Raw genomic sequence first — 17,132 nt, 5'->3', positions numbered from 1 at the left:
CCCTCTTAGTGTCGACTCGTTCCTAACATTATGGTGAAGAGATAAATGACAAGAGAATTGTAGAGAAGACTGTGATCATTATCCCAAAAAAGTTTGATTCTATTATGGTTGTGATTGAAGGGAATAAATGATTTTTCTATATTGTGTTAAGAACTTATGGGTTCTTTGAAAGGGTATGAACAAAAGTTTGATTCAACATTTAGAGAAAGCAATGGAGAATGTATTTCAATCAAAACTCAATGTTACTTCTAAGAATGGAGAGGATAAATCAAATAATCAATTATAAAATAAGGAGGAGCAACGTAGAGGTGAAAACTAAGGAAGATGAAGAGATAGAAGTTCATCAAAAGAAAAAGGATAAATAAATTATGATAGAAGTTTCATTTTTCATCAAAAGAAAAAGGATAAATCAATTATGATGGAAATTTCAAAAAAGAATTACAAAAAAGGATGTAGAGTATGCAATATAAACAATTACGAAGAGAATGATTGTTATTATAGAGAAAGGACACAATATTATAAATGCAAACAGTATGATCACAAGCAAAATGATTGCTATTTCAACATAAATCAGAAGCAAATATTTTAGAAGAGAAAAAAAGTGAGGTGAATTTATTTTATGCATGTCAAAGTATTCCAGAACAAAAAGATGAACAATGGTATATTGATAGTGCTTATAGTAATTATATGACAATGAAAGAAGATTTTTTTCTTTCCATGAACACCTCATTTTATACTAAAGTTAGAATGGGCAATGGTGCACTTGTAGAAGTGAAAGAAAATGATACAATTGGTGTTCAAACAAAAAGAGGAGTTGAAAAAAATTCATGATATACTATTTATACCAGATTTAGATCCTTTGAATTAGAAAAGGACAAGGGGAGAAAAAAAATATGAATATGTTGAAATAGTACCACCATGACAGGTTCAAGAAGATGTAAATTCTGCTATATCATCATCTAGTTCAAGTTCAAGATGAATGAAAAGTTTGAATGACATTTACCATATATGTAATTACTGTATGTTAGAACTAAAACACTTTGAAGAAGCCATCAAACAAGAAGCTTGAAAGAAAGCTATGAAAGAAGAAATTGATATAATAAAACTGAATAATACTTGGGAACTAGTGATAGACCTCAAAACAAAGATGTTATTGGTGTTAATGGATTTATAAGGTGAAATATAATATAGATGACTCAGTGCAAAAGAAATAAGATAAGACTGGTGGCAAAGGGGTACTCACAACAGTATAGAGTTGGCTTTGATGTAATCTTTGTGCCACTTGCTCACCTTGATACTATTAGAATTTTAATTGCATTAGCAGCTCACAAAGGATGGTTATGGTATCAACTTGATGTGAAATCAATTTTTTTGAATGGAGAATAAAAAGAAGAGGTCTATGTTGAGCAAGCACCTGATTTTATTATTGAAGATTAATAAAGTAAAATATACAAGTTGAAGAGAAAGTATTATATGGATTAAAGCAAGCATCACGTGGTTAGTACAGTGAGATTGATGGCTACTTCAATACGAAAGGCTCCATGAAAAGCAAAAGTATATACATTAAAATAGGAAAGTGTTTAAGAACAATTATTGTTACACACTATGTTGATGATTTGGTGTTTATAGGAAACAATACAAAAATAATAGAAGAGTTCAAAAATGATATGGTGAATAAATATGAAATTAGTGATATGGGAATGCTAAAATACTTTATTGGCATTGAGATATATTAAAAGGAAAATAATGTATTTTTTTTCTCAAAAGAATTATGTGGACAAGATTTTGATGATGCTTTATATGTTTAAATGTCATCATCCTATTACAACACCATTACTATTTGGTGAAAAACTAAAGAAAGAAGATCTAGTCATATTCATGAATAGTTTACTATAAGCATGCTTTCTAGACTCATGAATAGTTCTAGCAATATTCATTTTGGTGCTATAAAAAAATTCTTCTCAGATATTTACAAGGCACTAAAGGATTTGGAATCAAGTTTGACAAGCAAGAAGATCTAAAGCTGATTGGATTTTGTGATAATGATTGGGGTGGATGTACAGATAATATGAAAAAGTACTTCTAGTTATGTTTCTTTCTTTTGATGCAAGTATATATTTTTGGAGCTCAAAGAACCAACAATCAAAAGCATAATCCTCTGCGAATATGTTTCCGCATCTGTGGCTATTTCTTAAGTTGACTAAGAAAAATTCTTGAAGATCTTAGAGAAAAATAAAGTGAAGGAACGAAGATCTTTTGTAATAACAAATCAATAATAATAATAATGGCCAAGAACTCGGTCGACCACAATTGCACAAGACATATTGCATTGAAGCATCACTTCATCAGACAAACAATTGAAGAAGGTGAAATTCAATGCAAGTATTGTAACTCTAATGATCACGTAGCGATAAGTTTGAGTATTTTAGAGAAGTTATAGGTATTACAGAATAATACATTAAGGGGGAACAAATGTTGATATTAATGTGTTGGTATTTTAAGAAATATTAAGGGTAGTTTAAGAAATAAACTAAGTATTAGTTAGGATTTTAGAATAGTAAAATTATGAAAGAAAACAATGAGAAGAGAACGTTGATGTTAGCACGTATATACGTACATACGCACCTCTCCACTCCGTTGAGGGATGAAAGGATAGGAAAGAGGAGAAAGGATCTACTCCTTGAACTCCTGCAGACGGTGCCTGCAGCAATCTTTGATCGGTGCCTACAGCAATTTTGGATCGATGACTGCAGCAATCTTGGATCAAAGACGGTGCTTAGTAGATTAGACGAGATCTCTAAATAGATAGCATCAAAAGGTATGCATCGTAATAATTAGATCTATGCATTTAATTCCGATCCTAGCATATAAAAGTTATTTTCGTATTTTTGATATGACATAATTATAGATTTTATGCTTACATTTGGTATCAGAGCTTAGATTTTTGAAATCAAATACATTAGATCTGTAAATTTATTTACGATGCATAAAATTACCTTTATCTTCCAAGAATTACTAAGCAGCAATGGTCACTGTCGACCTCGCTACGAATCTGCGACTACGTCGGGTAGTGTGCGCATCACAGAATCCGTCCCGTACACGGGTATCACAGAACCCGTCCATGCGACGGTCGACCGCATGCAGGTAGAGAACCCCGGCAGCGGCCGTGCGCGCGGGAAGGCCGCGCCCATGCGACGGCCGCGCGCGAGCAGTGGCAGCCCCGGGGCGCTGCGGCAGCGCCGTGGCGACAGCGGCCGCGCGCAGGCTAGGACTGCCTCTGGCAGCCGCGCACAGGCGGCAGCCGCGCACCGACGGCAGCCCGACAACTGCGTACAGGCGGTAGCCCGGCAGTCGCGCACAGGCGGCAGCCCACAGCCGCGTACAGGCGGCAGGCGGCCGCGCCGCACGCGCCGCCGGCGGCGGCGGCGAAGGCAGATTAGGGTTTTGGCATAATTATGATTTTGCCCTCGAGGCTAGGGTTTTATAAAATTATAGTTTTGCCCTTTGTAAATTTCATAATTTTAGTTTATGTGCTGTCAATATATTTATGGTTTTGCCCTTGGGTCTAATTTCTGCCAAATTATAGGTCTGCCATTCGCATATTTTCGATTTATATCTTTTCAAATATTTATGGTTTTATCAAAATTAAAAATTTTAGTTTATATTCTCAATTATAAAATTAAAAAATATGATTTATTATAATTATGATTAATTTTAATCATGATTATATTTTTTATTATTTGATTAGATTTAATTTTGTTAAAAAAAACTATAAATTATGGTTCACTTTATAGTTTTCTCATATTAATTATTGATTATACATGTCATAAATAAAATTTAAAAAATATTAATTATTATTTTTAGAATTTTATTTACTTATTCATATGTATATATATGAAATTATAAAATAATATTTACCTTTCACATGAAGGCATGATTTGTATGTTATCATTATTATCATATGAGTTTTCTTACTAATTAATGTTAAATAATAATAATAATTATTTATTATTCAATTATTTATATTAATGTTTAATAATAATAATTATTATTTATTATTGAATTGCTTAGCATTAATGTTTAATAATTTTTATCATTAAATTATTTAGCATTAATGTTCAATAATAATAATAATTATTATTATTATTATTGAATTGCTTAGCATTAATATTTAATAATTATTATGGTTATTTTATTATTGAATTGCTTAGCAAAAATTAAAAAAAATTGATGAATATTATTTGTAATTCATCTCCCTAAGTTTTATCTGACTAGTAGTTGTCAAAGTAGCCTAAGATTATAGACTTTTGTGATATGAATTACAACAAAAGCTTTATCATTTATAGAATATTTTATATTGTAGTTTATATTATTGCATTAGTCTTGTAGCCACCAAAGTGACCTGAACTAATGACTTATAAAATAATATTAAGGAATTAGTCCTAAATGACATTAAAGAAATAATATTCATAATGACACATATAATTAGGAGATTTAAATAATCCCAATGGAGAATCTAATTCAAATAATTATGTGATGGGATAGGATGATACTATTTTTGGATATCCTTATAATTTAGGGTTGTATACCCAAATATAGCAATACTATTCCAAAAGGATGGTATCAGTCCTCCATAAATATTCTTGATTGAACACTAGATATGTCAATATTTCACCCAAAGGTGTAATACAGATGATATCAATAGTTCATCAATTTTTGATAAATTCAAAGTATTAATATTGTTTTATATTTTTTGCAGTGGTACTTCCGCATATACATTCTTATGCATCTAGTGTCCTTGTACTATCTGGATCAAATTATTCAGAATAGTTAGAGCATGTGCAATTCACACTAGGTATATTAGATCTTGATTTAGCATTACTTATTGAAAAGCTTGCAGACTTGACTAATGAAAGTACTATAGAACAAGTTAATGGAATGAAGGCTTGGGAAAGATCTGATAAGCTTAGTTTAATATTCATAAGAATGATAATTACAAATAACATAAAGACTTCATTACCGATTGCAACTAGCGCAAAGGAATATTTAAAGATTATTGAAGACAGATTTAAATCTGCTGATAAGTAATTGACTAGCACATTAATGAAAGAACTGACTACGGCTCAGTATGATGGTACTCGAGGAATTCAGGATCACATCCTCAATATGGCTGACAAAGCTGTAAAACTTAAAACATTAGGCATAAATGTTGATGAGTCTTTCCTCGTGCAATTTATTCTCAATTATCTTCCTTCTCAATTTGGCTCATTCAAGATTCACTACAATACAAATAAGGATAAGTGAGACTTGAATGAGTTGACTAGCATGTGTGTTCAAGAAGAATTGAGATTAAGGCAGGAAAGTTCTTATAGTCATGGCTACTACTCAAGGAGCTGGTAATAAGAAAAGAAAATTGAAGCATTATCAATCAAAGAAACTTACTGGGTCTGAAAATGTTAAACGAACTAATGAAAATAAAGCTTTTATTGTAAAGTACTTCTTTTATGGCAAGAAATGACACGTGAAGAAGGATTGCATTAAACGCAAGACTTGGTTCGAAAAGAAAGGTATTAACTCGACCTTCATATGTTTTGAATCAAATATTACAGAAGTTCCTTCTAACACTTGGTGGATTGATTCTGGTGCTTCAACTCATGTTACAAATAACATGCAAGGATTTCTTTCAATTTGGAAACCAAAAGAACATAAAAGATTCATCATTGTGGGAAATCGTCTTAAAGCTAAAGTGATATCAATGGGAACTTATCATCTATGCTTAGAGATGGGTCACTTGATGGATCTTGTTAACACATATTATGTCCCTACAATTTCTAAAAAATTAGTTTCTCTTTCTAGAATTGATGAGTTAGGATATTATCTTTCTTTTGGTACTGACAAACTCAGTATGTTTTATGATTCAATAAAAGTTGGTTCTGGAATTCTATGTGATGGTTTATATAAAATTAATTTGGATCTTGAGTTTGCAAAAACATTAATGACCTTCAATCAAGTGTTGGATTGAAATGTAGTTTCAATAATAAAAGATCTTCTATATTGTGACATAGACGATTGGGGCATATCTCCAATGAAAGAATTGAAAGATTAGTGAAGAATAATATTTTAGAACATTTAGACTTCATTGATTTTAATGTTTGTATAGATTGCATTGAGGGAAAGTAAACTAAACATATAAAGAAAAATGCCACAAGAAGTAAAGAACTCATTATTCATACTGATATTTGCGGACCACTCCATATTCCTTGTTTTAGTGGAGAAAAATATTTCATCACATTTATAGATGATCTATCCAGATATGACTATATTTATCTAATACATGAAAAGTCTCAAGCCGTTGATACTCTTAAAGTATACATAAATGAGGTTGAGAGACAATTAGATAAAAATGTTAAAATTGTCAGATCTGATAGAGGTGGTAAATTTTATGACAGATATGATGGATCTGGTCAGAATATTGGCTCTTTTGCTAGATTCCTAGAATAACGGGGTATTTGTGCTCAATATGCATTACCAGGTATGCCACAGCAGAACGGTGTTGCTGAAAGACGAAATCATACTCTAATGGACATGGTTAGGAGCATGATAAGTTATTCCTCTGTACCTGAGTCAATGTGGGGTGAAGCTCTTAGGACAGCTATGTACATCTTGAACAGGGTTCCTAGTAAATCAGTTTCATCGACTCTATTTGAGTTATGGACTGGTAGGAAGCTCAGTCTAAGATATTTACATATTTGAGGGTGTCCTGCAGAGATAAGAGTATTCAATCTACATAAAAAAAAATTGGATCAAAAAACTATTTCAAGATATTTTATTGGTTATCCAAAAAAATCCAAGGGATATAGATTTTATTATCCTAATCATAGTATGAGAATAGTAGAATCTGGTAATGTAAAAATTTCTAGAAAATGGTGAAATCAGTGGGAGTGAAAAATCTCGAAGGATTAATTTTGATATCGAGGAGATTCAGGTTAATTCTCCCACATCATCTCCTATTCGAGAAATTGTTGTTCCTCAAATCAATGAGAGTATTAATGAGAGTGAATAACAAAATAACATTGAAGAACTCACATGATGCTGATGTCGCCACTAATAATCTTGTAGAACAATCACAATTGGCAGATTTGAGAAGATCTCAAAGGAAAAGGAAGCATGCCATTTCTGATGATTATGTGGTATATCCACAAGAATTAGATTATGATATAGGAATAAAAGGAGACCCCTTATCATTTTCACAAGCCATAGAAAGTAACGATTCTGAAAAATAGTATAATATAATAAAAGAAGAGTTAAAATCAATGGTCCAGAATGGTGTTTGAGATCTCATTGAATTGCCTAATGATTATAAAAGAGTTGGTTGTAAATGGGTCTTTAAGATAAAACGTGACTCAACGGGCAATATCGAACGATATAAAGCCATACTTGTGGCCAAAAGTTTTTCTCAAAAGGAATGCATTGACTATAATGAGACTTTTTCTCCAGTTTCAAGAAAGGACTCATTAAGAATCATCATGGCATTAATAGCTCATTATGATCTTGAGTTGCATCAGATGGACGTGAAATCAGCATTTCTGAATGGGGATCTGGATGAGGAAATTTATATGGAATAGCCAAAAGGATTCATTGAAAAAAGAAAAGAAAATTGGGCTTATAAACTTAAGAAATCTATTTATGGCCTTAAATAAGCTTCCACACAATGGTATATAAAATTTCATAATACCATTTTTCCTTCGGATTAAAGAAAAACACTGTTGATCAATGTATATACCTGAAGGTAAGTGAGAGCAAGTTTATTATATTGGTCTTATATGTGGATGATATTTTACTTGCCAGTAGTGATCTTGGTTTATTACACGAAACTAAGATATTTCTCAACAAGAACTTTAAGATGGTTGATATGAATGAGGCAACCTATGTTATTGGCATTGAGATATTCATGGATCGATCTCAAGGATTATTAGGATTATCTCAGAAAGGATATATTAATCATATCTTTGAAAGATTTAATATGCAACTTTGCTCAGCCAATTTACCTCCTATTACTAGAGGTGAAAAATTTAATCAAAACCAGTGCCCAAGAAATGACTTAGAAAAGAATCAAATGAAGAATATTTCTTATGTATGCGTAGTTAGAAGTCTATTATATGCTCAAACCTGTACGAGACCAGATATCAATTTTGCAGTTGCAATATTGGGAAGATACCAAAGCAACTCAAGAATGGAACATTGGAAAGCTGCAAAGAAAGTAATGAGATATCTGCAAGGGACGAAAGATTATATGCTCACATATAGGAGATCAGATCAGCTTGAAGTGATAGGATATTCAGATGTTGATTTTACAAATTACCTCGACAGTAGGAAGTCTACTTCAGGATTTGTATTTATGTTAGCTGGTGGGGCAATTTCTTGGAAAAATATAAAGCAATCGCTTATTGCATAATCAACAATAGAAGCTGAATTTGTGGCATGCTTTGAGGTCACAAATCAAGCTTTATGGTTGTAAAATTTCATCTCAGGACTTGGTGTGGTCGACTCAATTGCCAGGCTGCTGAAGATTTTTTGTGATAACACTGCAGCAGTATTCTTCTCTAAGAATGACAAGTACTCTAGTGATTCCAAGCACATTGAGATAAAGTATTTGGTGGTTAGAGAAAGAGTCCAGAAATAGCAAGTGTCAATTGAGAACTTGAGCACCACTATGATGATTGATGATCCATTGACAAAAGCCTTACAATGTAAAATATTCAAAGAACATGTTCTTAGAATGTGGCTTACAAGCAAGTCATAAAGGATATGGTGATGCATGTTTATGTGGATGCTATTATTGATATTCTTTTCGCTTAATTAAAGTTATATGTTTCTGCTATTCTGTTTACATTTATGTTTATTCATATTATGGTTGAATGTAATAACAGGATTGTCTTGACAAGATAAATTATAGAGGTCATTATGGATTATATTAGGAAAGACTAACAATGTTGTAGTACATAGAAGGAAGTATGACATTGATGAAATACAACTGCTATGACTCGCATTGATAGTTGGACTTAATATAGTATTATTATGTTTATTAGACTTATTAGCTTATTTTAAAAAAACATGGCCACGTATAAAATATTTTTCAAGATTCTTTGGAATCCAATTAGGTAAAATTATTTTTCAAATAAATTTTATTTTGTTTATTTTGATTTTGAATATCTCTTTTATATCTTATCAATTAATGGGCCAAGTGGAAAAATGTTGATTTTGTGGCCCTTTTATAATTGGATAAGATATATAACTAATTGGGTTCCGTTGAAATATTTTAGCCACTAGAAGTCCACTTACGGAACGATGCCTCGGGAGATAACCTTGATGGGAGGAAATCTCCTGAGATCTTATCATAGACCCTATGTTCTCGCCTATAAAAGGACAGGACCTCTAGGGGGCTGAGAGAACGTTGATGTTAGCACGTATACATGTACAGAGGCACCTCTCCGTTAAATCCTTTCTCCTCTCTTCCTATCCTTTCATAGGACCAACTGAGATTGATGGATTTTAGGGGAGAGGGTTTTTGGGGAGAGAGTTGAGTAGAAAAATTGAAATCCCTCAACAAAAAGGTGCATTTGTACGTGTATGCATGCTAACGCCAACGTTCTCTCAGCCCCTTAGAGGTCCTGTCCTTTTATAGGCGAGAGTAGAGAGTCTACGATAAGATCTCAGGAGATTTCCTCCCATCAAGGTTATCTCCCGAGGTATCGTTCCGTAAGTGGACTTCCATTATATTGGCTAAAATATTTCAACAGAACCCAATTAGTTATATATCTTATCCAATTATAAAAGGATCATAAAATCTAACATTCTCCCACTTGGCCCATTAATTGATAAGATATAAAAGAGATATTCAAAATCAAAATAAACAAAACAAAATTTGTTTGAAAAACAATTTTACCTAATTGGATTCCAAAGAATTTTAAAAAGTATTTTATACATGGCTATGCTTTTTAAAATAAGCTAATAAGTCTAATAAAAATAATAATACTATATTAGGTCCAACTATCAATGCGAGTCATAGCGGTTGTATTTCATCAATGTCATACTCCCTTCTATGTATTACAATATTGTTAGTCTTTTCTAATATAGTCCATAATGACCCCTGTAATTTGTCTTGTCAAGATAATCCTGTTATTACATTCAATCATAATATGCATAAACATAAATGTAACAGGATAACAAAAACATATAACTTTAATTAAGCAAGAAGAATGTCAATAATAGCATCCACATAAACATGCATCACCATATCCTTTATGACTTGCTCGCAAGCCACATTCTAAGAACATGTTTTTTGAATATTTTACACTATAAGGTTTTTGTCAATGGATCAGTAATCATCATAGTGGTGCTCAAGTTCTCAATTGACACATGTTGTTTCTGGACTCTTTCTCTAACTACCAAGTACATTATCTCAATGTGCTTGGAACCACTAGAGTACTTGTCATTCTTAGAGAAGAAAACTACTGCAGTATTATCATAAAATATCTTCAGCGGCCTAGCAATTAAGTCGATCACACCAAGTCCTGAGAAGAAATTTTGCAACCATAAAACTTGATTTGTGGCCTCAAAACATGTCACAAATTCAACTTCTATTGTTGATGATGCAATAAGTGATTGCTTTGCACTTTTCCAAGAAATTGCCCCACCAGCTAACATAAATACAAATCCTGAAGTGGGCTTCCTACTGTTGAGGAAATTTGTAAAATCAGCATCTGAATATCCTATCACTTCAAGCTGAACTGATTTCTTGTATATGAGCATATAATCTTTCGTCCCTTGTAGATATCTCATTACTTTCTTTGCAGCTTTCCAATGTTTCATTCTTGGGTTGCTTTGGTATCTTCCCAATATTGCAACTGCAAAATTGATATCTGGTCTCGTATAGGTTTGAGCATATAATAGACATCTAACTGCGCATCCATAAGGAATATTCTTCATTTGATTCTTTTATAAGTCATTTCTTGGGCACTGGTTTTGATTGAATTTTTCACCTCTAGTAATAGGTATATCATTGGCTAAGTAAAGCTGCATATTAAATCTTTCAAAGATATGATCAATATATCCTTTCTGAGACAATCTTAATAATCATTGAGATCTATCCCTGAATATCTCAATGCCAATAACATAGGTTGCCTCACTCATATCAACCATCTTAAAGTTCTTGTTGAGAAATATCTTGGTTTCGTGCAATAGACCAAGATTACTACTAGTAAGTAAAATATCATTCATATATAAGATCAATATAATAAACTTGCTTCCACATACCTTCAGGTATATACACTGATCAGTAGTGTTTTCCTTAAATTCGAAGGAAGTAATGGTATTATGAAATTTTATATATCATTGTTTGGAAGCTTGTTTAAAGCCATAAATGGATTTCTTCAGTTTACAAGCCCATTTTTTTTTTCCTTTTCAATGAATCCTTCAGGCTGTTCCATATAGATTTCCTCATCCAGATCCCCATTCAAAAATGTTGTTTTCACGTCCATCTGATGCAACTCAAGATCATAATGAGCTACTAATGCCATGACGATTCTTAATGAGTCCTTTTTTGAAACCGAAGAAAAAGTCTCATTATAGTCGTTGCCTTCCTTCTAAGAAAAACCTTTAGCCACAAGTCTGGTTTTATATCGTTCGACATTGCCCGTTGAGTCACGTTTTGTCTTAAAGACCCATTTACAACCAACTCTTTTACAATCATTGGACAATTCAATGAGATCCCAAACACCATTCTGGACCATTGATTTTAACTCTTCTTTCATTGCATCATACCATTTTTCAGAATCGTTACTTTCTATGGCTTATGAAAACGATAAGGGTCTCCTTTTATTCCTATATCATAATCTGATTCTTGTAGATATATCACATAATCATCAGAAATGGCATGTTTCCTTTTCCTTTGAGATCTTCTCAAATCTACCAATTGTGATTATTCTACAAGATCATCAACGGCGACATCAACATCATATGAGAGTTCTTCGATGTTATTTTGTTGTTCACCCTCATCAATACTCTTATTGATTTGAGGAACAACAATCTCTCGAATAGGAGATGATATGGGAGAATTAACCTGAATCTCCTCGATATCAAAATTAATCCTTCGAGATTTTTCACTCCCACTGATTTCACCATTTTCTAGTAATTTTACATTACCAGATTCTACTATTTTCATACAATGATTAGGGCAATAAAATCTATATCCCTTGGATTTTTCTGGATAACCAATAAAATATCCTGAAATAGTCCTTGGATCAAATTTCTTTTCATATGGATTGAATACTCTTATCTCTACAGGACACCCCTAAATATGTAAATGTCTTAGACTGGGCTTCCTACCAGTCCATAACTCAAATGGAGTCGATGAAACTGATTTACTAGGAACCCTGTTCAAGATATACATAGCTGTCATAAGAGCTTCACCCCACATCGACTCAGGTATAGAGGAATAACTCATCATGCTCCTAACCATGTTCATCAGAGTACAATTTCGTCTTTCAGCAACACCATTCTTTCGTGGCACACCTGGTAATGCATATTGAGCATAAATACCTCGTTGTTCTAGGAATCTAGCAAAAGGGCCAATATTCTGACCAGATCCATCATATATGTCATAAAATTAACCACCTCTGTCAGATCTGACAATTTTAACTTTTCTATCTAATTATCTCTCAACCTCATTTATGTATACTTCAAGAGTATCAACGGTTTGAGACTTTTCATGTATTAGATAAATATAGTCATATATGAACAGATCATCTATAAATGTGATGAAATATTTTTCTCTACTAAAATAATGAATATGGAGTGGTCCGCAGATATCAGTATGAATAATCTCAAGGAGTTCTTTACTTCTTGTGGCATTTTTTCTTTATATGTTTAGTTTACTTTCCCTTAATGCAATCTATACAAATATCAAAATCAGTGAAGTCTAAATGTTCCAAAATATTATCCTTCACTAATCTTTCAATTCTTTCCTTGAAGATATGCCCCAATCATCTATGCCACAATATAGAAGATCTTTCATTGTTGAAACTATGTTTCAATCCAACACTTGATTGCAAGGTCATTAATGTCTTTGCAAACTCAAGTTCCAAATTAATTCTGTATAAACCATCACATAGAATTCTAGAACCAACTTTTATTGAATCATAAAACATACTGAGTTTGCCACTACCAAAAGAAAGATAATATCCTAACTCATCAATTCTAGAAAGAGAAACTAAATTTCTAGAAATTGTAGGGACATAACATGTGTCAACAAGATCCATCAAGTGACCCGTCTCTAAGCGTAGACAATAAGTTCCCATTGATATCACTTTTGCTTTAAGATGATTTTCTATAATGATGAATCTTTCATGTCTTTTGGTTTCTGAATTGAAAGAAATCCCTGCATGTTATTTGTAACATGAGTTGAAGCACCAGAATCAATCCACCAAGTGTTAGAAGGAACTTCTGTAATATTTAATTCGAAACATATAAAGGTCGAGTTAATACTTTTCTTTTCGAACCAAGTCTTGCGTTTAATGTAATCCTTCTTCATGTGTTCTTTCTTGCCACAAAAGAAGCACTTTACAATAAAGGCTTTCTTTTCATTAGTCCATTTAACATTTCCAGACCCGACAAGTGTCTTTGATTGATAATGCTTCAATTTTCTTTTCTTATTACCAGCTCCTTGAGTAGTAGCCATGACATTATATGAACTTTCCTGCCTTAATCTCAATTCTTCTTGAACACACATGCTAGTCAACTCATTCAAGTCCCACTTATCCTTATTTGTATTGTAGTGAATTTTGAATGGGCCAAACTGAGAAGAAAGAGAATTGAGAATAAATTACACGAGGAAAGACTCATCAACATTCATGCCTAATGTTTTAAGTTTTGCAGTTTTGTCAGCCATATTGAGGATGTGATTATGAATTCCTCAAATACCATCATACTGAGTCGTAGTCATTTCTTTCATTAATGTGATAGCCAATGACTTATCAGTAGATTTAAATCTGTCTTTAATAACCTTTAAATATTTCTTTGCGCTAGTTGCAATCAGTAATGAAGTCTTTATGTTATTTGCAAGTGTCATTCTTATAAACATTAAACTAAGTCTATCAGATCTTTCCCAAGCCTTCATTTCATTAACTTGTTCTACAGTACTTTCATCAGTCAAGTCTGTATGCTTTTCAACAAGTAATGCTAAATCAAGATCTAATACACCTAATGTGAATTGCACATGCTCTAACCATTCTGAATAATTTGATCCAGATAGTACAGGGACACTAGATGCATAAGAATATACATGAGGAAGTACCATTGCAAAAAAATATAGAACAACATTAATGCTTTGAGTTTATCAAAAATTGATGAACTATTGATATTATCTATATTACACCTTTGGATAAAATATTGACATATCTAGTGTTTAATCAAGAATATTTATGGATGACTGATACCATCCTTATGGAATAGTATTGTTACTGTTAGGATCGAGAGCACTAAGAGGGGGGTGTGAATTAGTGCAGCGGAAAACTTTCTGCGATTAAAATCGAAAGCTGCGTTCAAACGATAAAAACAACTTCTGTATGAAAGTTGATACTAAGCAAGGTTAAAGTCAATCTATGCAGGCAGTTTGCAGCTATGATGAAAACCAGAATATCGGCGCAAACTGAAATCCGACGTTCGTACGAAGAAACTGATTTACGTCTAAATGCTGATTCGTAAATCACTTGATTAGATAAGACGCAGTTTAAGCAGGAGTATAAAGGCAGTGTGCAGTTATGGTAAAGCTCAAAACGTAAACGCAATCTGCAATATGATGATCATACGAAAAAGCAGATTTACGTCTAAACGCAGATTTACGTCTGAACCTTGAAACTCATTCGTAAAATCGCAAAGGGCAGTAAGCTATTGAGAAGTTTGTAGTGAAGGTAAAATACTCAAAGGAAATGCAAACCGAGATTTAGAGTGGTTTGGTCAATCTTGACCTACTCCACTTTCGGCTTCCTCCACCGACGAGGTCACCGACGTCAACTAGAGGCCTTCCTTCAATAGGCGAAGGCCAACTACCCTCTTACAGATTCACTCCTTTTGACGGGCTTAGGAGACAGCCCTTACAGCAGTTTTCTCTCCTCTCTTTACAACTCAAACTTTGAAGAACAGAAAGAGGAGAACTAGTAGTTTTGAGCTCTAAGAACCACAGAAAGATAGCAAGATTTCAAGTGTGTGTTCTGTGCTTTCAGTGCTGAATGAGTGGGGTATTTATAGGCCCCAACCCAGTTCAAATTTGGAGCTCAAATCTATCAATTCCCGGAATTCTGGGATCAGGCGGTTGCACCTCCTGACTGGGGCGGTTGCACCGCCTGGCAGAGCTCGAAGACTGAGCCTCTGGGCAGTGCTACCTCTGTCAGGGGCGGTTGCACCTCTCTGCTAGAGCTCGAAGACCGAGCTCAGGCGGTTGCACCGCCTGACTGGGGAGGTTGCACCGCTTGGCAGAGCTCAAAACTTGAGCTCTAGCGATGCTACCTCTTGACAGAAGAGGTTGCACCGCCCAGTCTCGCTCGGAGACTGAGCCCGGGGCGGTGCCACCTCTTGGCTGGGGCGGTTGCACCGCCCAGTCTCGCTGGGAGACATAGCCTGGGCGGTGCTACCTCCTGGTTTGGGCGGTTGCACCTCCCACAGCAATCAGGGTCTGAATGGGTTAATCCATTTGGCCCAATTTGATTCTTTCAGGGGCCCAATTGCCCCAAGATTAAGCTAATGGGATCACCTCCCATTTCTAACTTAATCAATGTGCTAACTACGATTATTTCCTAAGACATATTCTGCAGCTTGCTCCGGTGCGTCAATCGCTTCTTCCGGCGAGTTTCCGGCGAACTTCCGTCGATCATCCGATGAACCCTCAGTGATCCTCCTGCGGACTTCCGGCAAACTCCTGGACTTGCGACGATCCACTTGGCAAGTTCTGACGAGCTCCTTTGGCAAGCTTCTGGACTTCTCGGATTTGTTCCCGCAGAACCTCCGATGACTGTCCGAACTTCCGCCGAGCTCTCGAACTCCCAACGTGATCATTGTCATGACTCCGGCGCAACTCCTGCTGCATGTCTTACTTTCATCGTAGTTAATCCTGCACATGTAAAACAAAAACTTCGATCGAGACAATTAATCCTAAGCAATTAACCAAGTTGTCCGGCATGTCATTGGTCCCTCGACGCTTCGTCCGATTCTTCGGCGCATCGTCCTTTCCTGCAGCCTATTGCCCAATCGGCCAGTTGACTCCGCAACTCTGATATCCTTAGCACAATACCCGCTCTTCTTGGCCCGATGCCCGAGTCCACGGCCCGAAGCCTTCTGTCGATACGTCGACCGATCCACCGGCCCGACGTCCAATCTTCTAACATGTTCCTCCGGCACAACATGATTTTCCTGCTTTAATTGTCTCATCCTGATCGAAGCATCCTGCGTCACTCAAAACGCATATTAAATCATAAACATATATCAAGTAGTTTCATCATCAAAATACGAGATTCAACAGTTACCTTTGGGTATATAACCCTAAACTGCAAGGATATCCAAAAACAGTATCATCCTACCCTATCACATAATTATTTAAATTAGATTCTTTTTTGGGATTATCTAAATATTCTAATTATATGTGTCATTATGAATATTATTTTTTTAATATCATTTAGGACTAATTCCTAAATATTATTTTATAAGTCATTAGTCCAAGTCACTTTGGTGGCTACAAGACTAATGCAATAATATAAAATAAAATATAAAATATTCTATAAATGATAAAACTTTTATTGTAATTCATATCACAAAAGTCTATCATCCTAGGCCACTTTGGTAGCTACTAGTTAGATAAAACTTAGGGAGATAAATTACAAATAATATTCATCAATTTCTTTAATTTTTTGCTAAGTAGTTCAATAATAAAATAACCATAATAATTATTGAATATTAATGCTAATAAAATAATAATAATAATTATTGAACATTAATGTTAAGTAGTTCAATAATAAATAACAATAATAATTATTAAACATTAATGCTAAATAATTTAATAATAAATAACAATAATAATTATT

This window comes from Musa acuminata, chromosome BXJ1-8 (assembly GCF_036884655.1).
Source record: "Musa acuminata AAA Group cultivar baxijiao chromosome BXJ1-8, Cavendish_Baxijiao_AAA, whole genome shotgun sequence".
NCBI classification, from domain to species: Eukaryota; Viridiplantae; Streptophyta; class Magnoliopsida; order Zingiberales; family Musaceae; genus Musa; species Musa acuminata.
Note: the sequence above shows the minus strand (reverse complement) of the source record.